Source organism: Odocoileus virginianus, chromosome 21 (assembly GCF_023699985.2).
Source record: "Odocoileus virginianus isolate 20LAN1187 ecotype Illinois chromosome 21, Ovbor_1.2, whole genome shotgun sequence".
NCBI classification, from domain to species: Eukaryota; Metazoa; Chordata; class Mammalia; order Artiodactyla; family Cervidae; genus Odocoileus; species Odocoileus virginianus.
Genome location: NC_069694.1, coordinates 23,966,424 through 23,979,156, shown reverse-complemented (window position 1 = coordinate 23,979,156; position 12,733 = coordinate 23,966,424). Strand labels below are relative to the sequence as shown.

Genomic DNA, 12,733 nt, shown 5'->3' with positions numbered 1-12,733 from the left:
AATACTTTGGCCACCTCATGCCAAGAGTTGACTCATTGGAAAAGACGCTGATGCTGGGAGGGATTGGGGGCAGGAGGAGAAAGGGAGGACAGATGATGAGATGGCTGGATGGCATCACCAACTCAATGGACATGAGTTTGGGTAAACTCCGGGAGTTGGTGATGGACAGGGAGGCCTGGCGTGCTGCGATTCATAGGGTCGCAAACAGTTGGAGACGACTGAGCAACTGAAATAGGGAAGTGAAAGAAGAAATATGCAAATATACAAATATAAGAAATATACAAGAAGAAACAGAGAAGTGAAATGTTGAAATATACAAATCTCATTGAACTCCCTGAAAAGAGAAAGAGAATGTGAGATGGTACCAAGTAGAACCTGAGAGGAGATCTACAGGAAAGGCCAAAAAGAGCTTTGACCTTGACATGATTATGAGCAATTTCCTCAGGAAATAAAATCAAAAGAATTTAGCATGTTAATAGTTATACAGTCACCATCATATAATTTGCTGTCAATTGTCATAATTCATCATTTGTCATATAGGATTTGTCTGATCTCTACACAGGAGTGGGAGGCAGGGGAGAAGAGAAGGGGCAGGTCCATCTCTGGTGCCTGCTTAGGTGGTCAAAGCTTAGGAAGTGAAGGAGAACTAAGCGGCCAGTGGAATTAGAAATCTTATCCTAGGATGAGCCAATCGTCATAGCAGTTGGAGTCAAATTTTGTTCTCAACTCCAAGAATTTAGCAAAGGACTTAGACCCAGACAAAACTTGCCAGATGCCAAGCAGGCACCAATGGGGAGCATGGAATGAGAACAACTAAGGGAGAGAGTAAACTGGAAAACAGTTGATTGATTTTTCTTTTCTTTCAAATATTTAATAACTATTTATTGAGTGTCTTCAATATGCCCGGTCTACAGTAGAGTTTGGTAATATGATTATAAGTAACACTGGCATAATCTTTGACATCAGGTGGAATAGATTCTAAGAGAAAGGAAGACTCGTCCGGCCCCAGCTTCCCGCCTTTCCCCTAACCTCTAAATCGGCGCCCCGGTGGTTCCTGGGTTAAATTCTTCTGCCACGGAGCTGTATTTCTCATCCTCTCTTTACGCTTGTACTACCGATCCCAGGCCTGTGCGGGCGTCTAGTGGGACATCGCGAACTTGGGCTGCGAGGCCCTTCGGAGTCAGGATGGGGAGAGTTTTCTCTGCTTCGCCTATGGCAGCAACCTGCTGACGGAGTGGATCCACCTCCAAAACGCCTCCGCCGTGTTCTACAGCATGGCCCACTTGCAGGATTTTAAGCTTGACTTTGGCAATCCCCAAGGCAAAACAAGTGAAACTTGGCATGGAGGTATAGCCACCACTTTTGAAAGTCCTGGCGGTGAAGTATGCGGAGTAGTATGGAAAATGAACAAAAGCAATTTAAGTTCCCTGGATAAGCAAGAAGAGGTTCAACTCAACTCAAGAAGGAAAAGAAATAACCTGTAGAAGTTATCAGATGAAAATTATGAGCGTGTTCCCCCATCACCCCAGTATAAAAAGGTCATTTGCATGGGTGCTAAAGAGAACGGTTTGCCACTGGAGTACCAAAAGAAGTTAAATGCAATAGAACCAAATGACTACAAAGGAAAGGTCTCAGAAGAAATTGAGGACATTATCAAAAAGGGGGAAGCAAAGATTCATTAGAACTTAATGGAATGTATCTACATATATTTTCTCTATATGCTAATACCTTTTTAACACTTAGAACAGGGATCTGGGATGTATCTCTGTTTAATATGTTTCAACAGTGTTCTGGAGGGTTATCTCACTTGGGTGATTCCTTGTTTTCAGACTGTAAAAAGACCAAGGCAGGAGTTAGACAATTGAAAGGGGGACTGTGAGAGGTGTTGGAATGCATGACAGTTAGGTGTCAGTACTCCTGTGAACCCTTAAAGTTATTTTATTGAGTTTATCTGAAGTGTATTTTTGCTCTGTGACTGAAGATAAATTTGCAACTTAATGATGGTGCTGGTAAATCTCTCAGCTCTGGGATTTTTTAAAATCAGCTTAATAAGAGGAAGCAAACTGAAGAGACAATTGATTATAAAATTTTTTAATTATTTTAAAACTATTTAAAATTATTTGAAAATTTAAAAGATGGCATAATGTTCTTAGAGGAATAATTTTATTTGTGGTTTAACCTGTATTCTCTGTGAAAATACTACATTTCATTTTATTAGAAAGACTCACATCATCACACATACTGGCTCTGGTCTTGGCCATATCCAGTCTATACTAAAGGATTATTGCACAGACTCTGGAACCAGTATATTAGGGATAGGCTGTCAGGTAGAAAAGCTGGGAAAGGCTGTCACCACTTTCTACCTGGGAAACTTTGGGTTATTTGACCCAACTTCCTCAGCTTCCTCGCCTACAGACTGAGGAGAGCCCAAATATCTATGTGTTAGGATCATTTTGAGGGGTATATGTATAAGCTTGGAACACAGCCTGGCATATAACAGGTATTAGTAACCATTATTGTTCTTACTGAAGGATTAAGTTTGTACTGAGCCATCTTTGGAACAGGATTTTAAAGTAGAAGAGTCAAGATCATGAGGGAAAAGTACTTCTTGGAAGCTAAAATTTGATTTCTTGGCTTATTAAAAAATGGTCACCTTCTTAAATTTATTTACTGAATAAATGGAAGAGAGTCATGAATAAAACAAAAAAAGAGGAAAATATTAATCTAATAGTTCTGAAAATAAAATCAAATTACAATTATAAAGAGTGACAAAGGAAAAAGTTGCTATAAGAACATATAAAGAGGAGATCTGACTTCTACGTACTGCATCTCTAAGGATCCCTTTTCTTCTGGCTTTCAGTTGGATTCAACCAATGGTAGGTGTTGGTTCTAGGTAGCAATTTGTTATGGCGACAAGAGGAAATTAATACAGGAATCACTGGCTTGTGGGCAGCAAGAGGCACCAAGATAATTTTCCAGTAATGGGGATGGTATGCCAAAGGATTGTTTTCATTGGAAGAGTGAATGTCTGTAGAGCAGACTTTTATAAATGTTGTGTTTGATGCAGTCATTTATTCAGAGATGGTTTTGACAGTTGAGCTAGTATTTCAGACAGGATCCCTCATCATTTTGAGTTCTAATCTTCTTGAATTTAGCACCAAATCATTCCAATGCTGAATAAGATTCCATTGTTCTTTTGTTAGTTGAATGAGAAACTTTAAAATAAAATCAGATTCTCCTTTGAAGAACAGTATCAGAGCTCTTTAATATGAAAAAGGCCTTCTTATATACTCACTCCTTTTTTATCTTTTCCAACCTCGCGGATATAAGTAACTCGTATATGGAGAAGATTCACCTTTTACATTTCTAGCTCTAACTGCTTAAGCTCCAGACCTATAACTAACTGCCTACTGGATATCCTCACTTGAATGTTTAGTAGACATCTCATAATCAACCTCTGCTAAACTGAATTCCTGACCTCCCTCCTAACCAGCTCCTCCCACAGCTTTCTCCTTTGCATTAATGAAATGCTTGAATACTTTCAGTCAACAACATTGGAGTCCTCCTTAGGAACCCTGATGATGTCTCTACCTTCAGACCAGCTATCCCTGCCTTTACCACTTCCCACCACCTCCACTACTGCTACTCTGATCAGAGACGCTATCTTCTCCAACCGGAGTTTCTGTAATAGCTTTCTAATAGGTATACTTGCTTCCATCTCTACTCTCTAGACATTCTGTTTCCAAAGCAGCAGAGCAAGCCGTTTAGCATGGAGTCAGAACATGTCACTTAGCTGTTTAAAACTATGCAAGAGGCTCCAATTTCAGTTACTTAGCCAAAGTCCTTAAAATTGTCCACAAAGCCTGACATAATCTGGCCACCACTTGTCCCTCTGATCCTTTACTCCACTGCATTCGTGAAAACCTCCTTGAATGAATATGTTCCTATTTCAGATATACTGTAATATGGGAGTGAAGTACCTCTGATCCCCAGAGAGGGGCTAGTGAGATGGCTGGAGGCATCTCTCCTCCCTCTCTCCCTCCTTCCTTCCTTCATAACTTCCTTGCATAATTCATATGATAAAACATTTGATACGTTCTCATACATATTATGTAGCTGATAGATGCTGGAGACAGGAAAATCAATAAAACACCAGCATTCACAATTCAGAAGGGAAAACTCTTATGTAAACCAACCAATACAAAGCAATGTAACAAGTGAAGACATAGAATTGTAGGGTGCAATTAAAGAACAGCATGTCAAAGTTGGGGACAATAATTCTTCACCATATAAGATCATTCTAACCAGTGTAGTGTGGAAGTACCCAGATATTCTACATTAAACAGTGACCTGAAAGTAGCTCTACATGGTATACATATTTCCCCAGTAGCCATGCCAGTGTTCTTTCACAAGGCATGAGGTAACCACTGAATTTTGTTTGTTTTGTCACTACTCAAGAACATTATAATTTCCTATTGTTATTTTTTTCTTTTCATGAGTTAGGGATGATGATGGTTGTAGGGAGCATCACTATTCTTTTTTTTTTTTTTCATTTATTTTTATTAGTTGGAGGCTAATTACTTTACATCATTGCAGTGGTTTTTGTCATACATTGAAATGAATTAGCCATGGATTTACACGTATTCCCCATCCTGGTCCCCTCTCCCACCTCCCTCTCCACCCGATCCCTCTGGGTCTTCCCAGTGCACCAGGCCCGAGCACTTGTCTCATGCACCCAACCTGGGCTGGTGATCTGTTTCACCCTAGATAATATACATGTTTCGATGCTGTTCTCTTGAAACATCCCACCCTCGCCTTCTCCCAGAGTCCACAAGTCTATTCTCTACATCTGAGTCTCTTTTTCTGTTTTGCATATAGGGTTATCGTTACCATCTTTCTAAATTTCATATATATGTGTTAGTATACTGTAATGGTCTTTATCTTTCTGGCTTACTTTGCTCTGTATAATGGGGAGCATCACTATTCTGAAATCATACTGAAACTAGAAGTCTGAGAACAGTTTCAATTAACACCTCTCTAAAATGCTTTGCAGAATAATGATAACTTGAGAACAAAATTGTAATCAAATTTTGATGAATTTCTCTATAAGGCAAAGTTCCCAAGAAAATAGAAAATGAAAGGCACATCTACAGTGTATTCTCTTCACAAACAACAAGATTTTTTCTAACTCTTAGCATCTATGATAAAAGAGTGCTAAACATTTTACCTTTCTAGAAAATTGATACCTAATATTTTGACATTAAAATCTGAATATTTCATAATTTTTTTCTAAAAACAAGCTTCAAACAAATTTTGAGTGACTCTGTGTATATTTCAAAGTATATCTCTAAATTATCTTTTCAGCAAAACTCATTCTTAAATAATTACTCACATACCTGCATGTGTGCTAAATCACTTCAGTCATGTCCAACTCTTTGTGGCCCTATGGACTGTAGCCTGCTAGATTCCTCTGTCCATGGTGATTCTTCAGGAAATAATACAAGAGTGAGTTGCCATGCCCTCTTCCAGGGGATCTCCCGACTCAGGAATCAAACCCAAGTCTCCTATGTCTGCTGCATTGGCAGGTGGGTTCTTTACCACTATCACCACCTGGGAAGCCCAGTCATATACCTACTCCATAGTAATAACTAAGGATGTGATGCATGAAGGCAAGCAAACATGACTGATAAAAGTAGATACTGTAAATCCAAGAAGACTGAAATCATATCAAGCATCTTTTCCAACCACAAACTAGAAATCAATTACAAGAAGAAAACTGGAAAATTCGCAAATATGTGGGGGTTAAACAAAATGCTACTGAACAACCAATGGGCCAAACAAGAATTCAAAAGAGAAGTCAAAATATATCTTGAGACAAATGAAAATAGAAATACAATATACTGAAAAATGGGTGGACTTAAGGGCATTATACTAAATGAAACAAGCTAGACAGAGAAAGACAAATACTGTATGGTGTTACACATGTGATATTTAAAAAGGTCAAACTCATAGAAACAGAAAGTATAAAAGTGGTTGCAAGGGCCTAGGAGTCGAGGAAATAGGGAGAGTTGATAAAAGAGTACCAGCTTTCAGCTTATAAAATGAATAGGATCTGAGAATCTAATGCATAGGATGCTTTTAGAGGTAATAACACTGTATTGTATAACTGAAATTTTTCAAAGAATAAAACTTAAATGTTCTCACTGAAAAACCAAATAAGCAAAATGATAAATATGTGAGGTGATGGATATACTAATTAAATATATGAGGAAATCTTTTCACAATGTGTGTATATATATATGTGTATATGTATATACATAAAATCATCATGATATACACTTTAAATATGTTATACATTTGTAAATTATACTTTAACAAAGTCAAAATAAACAGATTAATGGAGAAAATATCAGAATGTCCTGTACATGGTAACAGCAAACACTGTTTTCTTAAAACTTGTTTTAGCTATATGAGAACACAGGCATATACATAGATGCTTACTGAATCTCCTTGTAAAATGTATCCTTATTGTGAGTTGAGACAAAAGAACTTAGAAAAAATATTCTTAGGCCCAGGTTTCATCCACAATGCTAAAAAGTCACCATTTCTCCAATATATCCATACCTTGAGCTTCTTATTAATATGCAGAAATGTCTCATGTGTTTATTAATGGGTAATAACAAAACACATGTAGTATCCTATATGGTATATGTATTAGCCAATCAGAAGGGATGCTGGAATAGAGAACCAGAGGTCTCCAATTCTACAAAATGTTAAAAGATAAATCAATGAATATAAATAAAAGAGATAATAAAATTAGAATCATATGCCCAGATATTTGCATGTGGTATTTGCATGTGGTAACATGAGCTGAGATAAATGGAGCTAAATGGCCTTTCAGAATTTGTCCTGCCCCTTTTGGTTCTTGGTTCTAAAATATATTCCTCATTTTAAGTCACAAACATTCCTCCAAGAATTCAGTTCAGTTCAGTCAGTTCAGTCTCTCAGTCGTGTCTTTGCGACCCCATGAATCGCAGCATGCCAGGCCTCCCTGTCCATCACAAACTCCTGGAGTTAAACCAAACCCATGTCCACTGAGTCGGTGATGCCGTCTAACCATCTCATCCTATGTCATCCCCTTCTCCTCCTGCCCTCAATCTTTCCCAGCATCAGGGTCTTTTCCAATGAGTCAACTCTTTGCATGAGGTGGCCAAAGTATTGGAGTTTCAGCTCAGCATCAGTCCTTCCAATGAACACCCAGGACTGACTTCCTTTAGGATGGACTGGTTGGATCTCCTTGCAGTCCAAGGGACTCTCAAGAGTCTTCTCCAACACCACAGTTCAAAAGCATCAATTCTTCTGCGCTCAGCTTTCTTCACAGTCCAACTCTCACATCCATACATGACCACTGGAAAAACCATAGCCTTGACTAGACGGACCTTTGTTGATAAAGTAATGTCTCTGCTTTTTAATATGCTGTCTAGGTTGGTCATAAATTTCCTTCCAAGGAGTAAGCATCTTTTAATTTCATGGCTGCAATCACCATCTGCAGTGGTTTTGGAGCCCAGAAAAATAGTCTTATACTGTTTCCACTGTATCCCCATCTATCTACCATGAAGTGATGGGACCGGATGCCATGATCTTAGTTTTCTAAATGTTGAGCTTTAAGCCAACTTTTGACTCTCTTCTTTCACTTTCATCAAGAGGCTCTTTAGTTCTTCTCCACTTTCTGCCATAAGGGTGGTGTCACCTGAGTATCAGAGGTTATTGGTATTTCTCCTGGCAATCTTGATTCCATCTTGTGTTTCCTCCAGCCCAGCGTTTCTCATGACGTACTCTGCATGTAAGTTAAATAAGCAGGGTGACAATATACAGCCTTGACTTGCTTCTTTTCCTATATGGAACCAGTCTGTTGTTCCATGTCCAGTACCCTCCAAGAGTAGATTTGACTTAATTACCTATACCTTTAAAATGTAAATACAGTCTTTCCAAGAGAAGCCTACATTTTAGTTAAATTATTCTATCAGATTGCCTTTCTTCTAAAATGACAGTAAGTCTAATGTTGAAGTGAAGACAGTAGAGATGTTAAGAAGTCTGCTCTAGGGCACACAGACGATGAGGGACCCTCACTTAATCTTTTTAAATGTTTGGCTTACTGAGTATCAGTTTATTACATTAATTCCTACTTCAGAAGATTGTTTTGAGAACTAAATGGGATAAGATCTGAAACATGTAGGACACTTTCTATGATGTACTAGTGACTCAGAAAATGTTAGTCTCTTCCATGACCCATAGCCACTCTGTTCTCCTTCACTGTAAATTCAAAGTTACAGATTCTGTTTTTGAGAAATACATTTATTTATTTTTGATTGCACTGGGTCTTTGTTGCTATACATGGGCTTTCTCTAGTCGCAGAGCAAGGGCTCTAGCTGTGGGGCTCGGGCTTCTTATTGTGGTGGCTTCTCTAGTTGTAGACCACAGACTCTAGGCACATGGGCTCAGTAGTTGTGGCTCACAGGTTTACTTTCCCCGTGGCATGTGGAATCTTCCTGGACCAGGGATACACCTGTGTCCCCTGCATCGGTAGGCTGATTCTTATCCAATGTACCACTAGATTCTTAAATAACCCACTCAAAACTGGACATAACTAATGATGCATTTGAAAATCTCCTTAGGGTTCTGAAGAGCACAATCAGAAGTTTCCGTGCTCCACTGTGTGGATTGAAATGCTTTCCTTCTCTGTTAAGGTTGAGGTTTGCTAATCATGGAAACCAGATTGGAGGGAAACCAGTGAATCTTGTTCCTGCTGCTGAGCCTCCATTGTTAGGATCCTTCAGGAAGGTCATAGTCAGAAATGTATCTAATTACACTGGTTGGTGAGCATCCTTAGGGAACATGAGTGGCCCACCCTTCCCCACCTTCACACTTTTATTAACATATTGATGTGGGAGCCTTTAATTGCAGAGAGACCTCTGACTGGATGTAAACAATGACTTTTTCAGTCAGACTCACTCATTCTTATTTTACTTGAACTTATATCATATGAAAATTTTAGTCCTAATAGTTTACACAACTTCTACACCCAACACATTCATTATTCAGTTCTTTCTGTAGAATTAAAACTTAAACTTTGTTTTTGTTAAATGATCCGGTGGGAGACGTCATCTAATACCCAAGCATTTAACAGTCTGTTTTTAGTCCAACCACGCATGAATCGACTGACTTACAAATGCTCTAACTGGAAGATTTCAGAACTTTGGTAGTTTGTTTTTATCATGATCATTTTTAACTATAATACACTACTATTATTAAAGTACATATATAAGTTTTATATAGTCATAATAAATGTGACAACTACTTCAGCTCAATAAAATGTATAGTTAATAATTGCTACTAGTTAAAAATATTTGTTGACTAGAATTTATGTAACTGAACTAGGATAAAAGGAACTTGAGTATTGTCTGTTCATTTACTATAAAAAACACAGACAATGTCTTAGCCATATCCTCTTGACTTATTCTGTAAGTCATCTCAGACACTCCAGCTGCCTGAGGGTGCTCCTTCCTGGAACCCAGCAAAATGCCTACCTGGGAGGTTAACGGCATGGGAGCAACAATAACTCACAGTCACCCAACAAGATATAGCACTGTCCTACTGGGGAGTCTCTGAGAGGTTACATGGCCATTACCCTCTACTAATCTTCCCTTCTTCCTTGTCTCCATGTCTCATTCCTTAAGATGGCTTCCTGGGGTGACTTCCCAAACAAATGCCTTGTACCCACATGCTTGTCTTGGCATCTGATTCAGGGGGACCTGAACCAAGACATTCACTTGTTAATTTTTTGAGATTGATTGAATCCTTGTTCTGTGCCAGACATCTTTCATTTATTAAATCTGAAACCTCAGCAACAGTAGTTCTAGTATTTTAATACTCATTTTACAGAGGATAAATGGAAGTTTAAAGTGATTAAGATAACATATAAATCATAGTAGGTGGCAAAGCCTAGAATCAGTTTCTATTCTTCCACTGCTTCTATAGTTCCACTACCATCCTTTGCTTTTATGCTGTGATTGCTGATTCATAAAGTGAACATGGACTATGTTGTTATTTACTTGCATTCTCTAAAGCTCAAATTTCTGAGTGGGTTTTGACCTCAAGGATACAAAGTTGTGTCTTTTTGCTGTCACACAAGCAAAGAAGGCTCCTCTTGGCTGGACAAGCCCCCATTGACTCTGTCTCACATACCCACTGCTCATGGCTTCATTTTCATCAGATGGGGAATGAAAAGCCTTGATCTAATTGATCTTTGGGATCCATTAAAGACTCAGTGTTGTACAAACCTGAGTGATGTGTAGTCTAGTCCCTCTAGCCAATCCTACTGCTCTAGTTTTGTTTGTTTTTTTTTTTTATGCTGAATTCTCTTTAAAAACACTTCTAAAGCAGAGATCAGCAACATTTTCTATGAGGTGCCAGACAGAAGATATTTTAGGCATCCTGGTCCTGAAGGGGTCTGCTACAATGACTCAATCCCACAGCTGGAGTCGGAAAGTCTCAAAAGACAATACACAAATGTGTTGCAAAGAAACTATCTACTAGAACAGGCAGCCAAGCCGCTGGACAGTCTCCACATAGCACACAGAAAACAATTCCCTGAGGCCTTCATGTCAAAAGGTGGCAGATGAGAGATGGCAGAAAAATTCCAAACGTGGCTTTTATTGTCTGTCTTCCTGGTGTCCTAGAAAGTTTGGAGAGCCTTCTCATGAAGCCCCTCAGAGAAACAAAGAAAAAGAAAGCTTTTCTTCCTTGTCTGAGCCTATCTGAGTGGCTTTTATTTGACAGGGAGTGTTTTGTGTTCGTGTTTATGCTAGGCTTAAAGGCTGAGAACAGTCAATATTCAATGTCGCTGTCATCTGGAGAACACATAAATACTGCATTTGGGATGTACTTTTCTTTTGAACAAAGTTTCTGAACCGGTTTGCTTGCTATGGGTCTATTATTGGCATTTTCATTATAACCCCTCTAACACCAAGCTGTTTCAAAGGACTGATGACTCAGAACAAATATTTTCTTGAGTTTGAATGTGGCATACTTAATGTTTTTCAAGAGCTACATTTCTTTGTAGAAACTTTCCATGGAAAACTCCCTAAGCCTTTTTTAGGGAACCCAGAGGACCCTAAAAAAGAAATTGCTGCCTTTTAGTTAGCTCTCTGAGCTGACAATGAGTAAACATAGTCCAAAATTATTTTTGATCCAATTAGTATTGAAAATGTCTTCTGGACTAGCGACTTATAATTAATGATAGTTCAGGAAACCTATGTAAGTATCTTAGGACTGTGGAACAATGAAACAGCCTTTCTTTTGATGCAATGAGTTCCTTGTCATTAGATATAACCAAGCAGAAGTTGAATAAAAACACACCAATGATTTTGTTTAGAGGTTTTGCACTAGGTGAGGGTTTGAGCAAATAGGCTCCCAATGCCCCACCTACTCATCTGTTAGGGAGAACTGAGGGAGGGGCCAGAAAAATCTGTCTGGACTGCATGCCTTGCCTTCCCTCCCATTTCCTCCTTGAATTGGAGAAGCTTTGCTTTTACACAATTTACATTTTGGGCATTTAGGATGTTTCCTTTGGAGAAGGAAATGGCAACTCTCTCCAGTATTCTTGCCTGGAGAATTCCACAGACAGAAAAGCCTGGTGGGCTATAGTCCATGGGGTCGGAAAGAGTTGGACATGACTGAGCAACTATCACTCACTCACTATACTAATAATATTTTTTAAAAACTAAAGAAAATAAATTTTAAAACGGAAGAGATTTCAAGTTCTTCTAACTCTTAAGATTTTAAATTTCCTACAAGTAGGCTTTGACACAGTTTAAACACAAACTCTTCCCTTTCTGTCTTTCCCTGAAATGTCCCCTGATGTCAACTTGGCAAGTATGAAATCTGTTTACTCTTGGTAAATTTTATAGTTGACTTCCAATGAAAGAGCAAGAAATTCCCTATAGGTCTTGCATTCACAGGAAATAACCATCAGGTTTAAGGTTTTGACCATCATTAATAAGTAAACCCTTCAAAAGTCAAGCAGAGCTGTGTTCATGGAGAACACAGCCCTTTAGGGACAAAAGGAAACCTTTAGTTAATACCCAAAGGCCTACTGCAGCCTTAGGGACATAGTATTTGTGCTATTTCCTCACTTGACTTTTAGATGCTTCTCCATCTTGAAAGCTGAGATTCTCCCAAATAAAAATAGAATCAGCAAAAAGTCATGAGAGACTCGACTCTTTTTTCTTTAAATGACAGTAGTTTATTTCTCTCTTAGGTAAAAAAAGAAAATCAATCAAAAGTAGGAAGGTATTAGCATAAAATAAAGAAAAAACTCAAAATATTGCCATCAAACGTATATCAAGTAGGGTAGGAACTCAGTAAAAATGTACTGAATTAATGAATGACTAAGTCATTATTAAAGGCAGTCTATATTAAATCCTCTATAAAAAGAAACAATCTGAAACAAACATCTTCTAATTTAAATTTTGGGACAATGTGTGTGTGTGTGTGTGTGTGTGTGTGTTTTAATAGTAATTTGGGCAAACTGCTTCTACTGGTAAACTTTAAAGCAATAAGCAGGCATTCTGCTTATGTGGAAGCCAATACTGATGAAAAATATTGACTTACTTATTGTGCAGGCTCTGAAGGAAACCACAGATGTTTTTCTGGCAAAAGCTTGTGAATTTAT

At 38.4% G+C, this 12,733-nt stretch overlaps 1 protein-coding gene and 1 pseudogene across 3 annotated transcripts in view; one reads left to right on the top strand and one right to left on the bottom strand.

The window, feature by feature from the left end:
* KCNIP4 (potassium voltage-gated channel interacting protein 4) overlaps window positions 1-12,733 on the bottom strand; it is a 1,244,828-nt gene that overhangs the window by 270,335 nt on the left and 961,760 nt on the right. The gene's annotated exons all lie outside the window — the stretch shown is intronic.
* On the top strand, window positions 470-2,109 carry LOC110130667 (gamma-glutamylcyclotransferase pseudogene; annotated as a pseudogene).